We start from the raw sequence: 1,931 nt of genomic DNA on the forward strand, positions 1-1,931 counted from the left end.
GCTACTTGAAAGGCTGAGGCGGAAGGATCGCAGGAGCCCAGCAGGTCGAGGCTGCGGTGGCCATGAGTGTGCCACTGCACTCCAGCCTGGGCCACAGAGTGGGACTCCAACTCAAAAAACAAAAACAAAAACAAAAAAAGACGAGGGAGGATCGAGGAGTCGATGTCTGAAATGGGAATTGTCCTGATCACAGGATAACTCAAAAGCTCCCAGTTCTTTGATCGTGGATGATTCCGAAAACTTTGCTGTTGTCCCAGCCCTTCCTACAACAGTTTCAGATTAAATAACACTTACAGGTTAGGTACCAGGTGCTTCTGGCAGCAAGGTGGAGTGGGTAAGTGTGTAATTTCTGGAGCAAAATGTCTGAGTCATCAGGCAAGATAGCTCTCTATTCCTAGGTTTCCTCTTTTGTAAGTTAGGGACAATAGCAGCATCCCCCACCACTACCACCCCACACAGGATTCTAGGTTAAAACACTACACATGGCTGGATATGGTGGCTCATGCCAGAACCCTATCACTTTGGGAGGCTGAAGCAGGAGGAACACTTGAGCCCAGGAGTACCAAGACCAGCCTAGGCAACATAGTGAGACCACATCTCTACAAAAAAAAAAAAAAAATCAAAAAAATTAGCCGGGCATGGTGGTACATGCCTATAGTACCAGCTAAAGACCTAAAACATAAAAAATATATGTCCCCATTTTACAGATAAGAAAACAGGACCAGTCTGTGCAGTGGCTCATGCCTATAATCTCAGCACTTTGGGAGGCAGAGGTGAGAGGATTGCCTGAGCCCACGGGTTCGGGACCAGCCAAGGCAACATGGCGAGACCTCGTCTCGACAATAAATCAACAAATTTTCCAGGCGTGGTGGCGTGCACCTGTAATTCCAGCTACTTGGAAGGCTGAGGTGGAAGGATTCCCTGAGCCAGCAGGTCGGGGCTGTAGTGGCCGTGAGCGTGCCACTGCACTACAGCCTAGGCAACAGAGTGAGACTCCAACTTGAAAAAAAAATGTTTTGTCCGAGTACATACAGTGAAATTATAACAACAAAAAACCCTGGGATTCAGCCCAGAGTTTGTGACTCCAGAGCAGAGTACATTTTCCACTCTCCCACCCTGCGTGAGCCAGGAGTTGCTCTCTGATCTTGCTCTTCTAACTCAGTGATACCTTCTGTCTGACTATCTCATAGAGAAACTCCACAGTTTGTATAAGATAATCAGTTGCAAGCACACCCTGCTGATAGATAGGTAAATCTTTCCCTCCATTTGCAAACACTTTCCACCAGAAGTCTATCACTTGCTTCCAGATCCTCCCCTCAACACACTTGAAAAAAGAAAGAAGTTGCTCTGAGTCACCCTCCGCCCCTTCTCTGCTCACAGCCAATCAGAGGCAAGTGCTGTTGACTCTTCCTTCTGATATCTGTCAAACCCATCCTTCCCTTCCTACTCCTACAATAAGGTCTTATCACAGAATGCTCCCTGTGGCCTCCTACCTGGTTCCTCTGTCTTCAGTCTCTGGTCTCCTTCTTGTATGATGTCATTCCCTGACTTGAAAGTTTTTACACAACTGCCCAGAAGAATAAAGGTCAAGCTTATCAAACCAAAAGTCTCACAATAAACTGCCATCTTCACAGCTTTCTGACCTGGGTTCTTTCATGACCCAATCATGAAGTGTCCTTCACCTACTCCAGACAGGCTCTGACCCAAGCCCGTTTGGCCTAATTCCTCACTACACCTAGTTCTGTTTGAATTCTGCTCAAGATTGAATTCTGCTCAAGACTGCTTTCCACATTACACTGTCAAGCCTCCAACCATCTTTCTTTCTCCTAAATTCTTGTTTTTGTCTTTTCACTCCCTTGACACACACACACACACACACACACACACACACATATATATATATATATATATATATTTTTTTTTTTTTTTTT

Source organism: Carlito syrichta, unplaced genomic scaffold (assembly GCF_000164805.1).
Source record: "Carlito syrichta isolate Samal-C Ts95f unplaced genomic scaffold, Tarsius_syrichta-2.0.1 Scaffold315402, whole genome shotgun sequence".
NCBI lineage: Eukaryota > Metazoa > Chordata > Mammalia > Primates > Tarsiidae > Carlito > Carlito syrichta.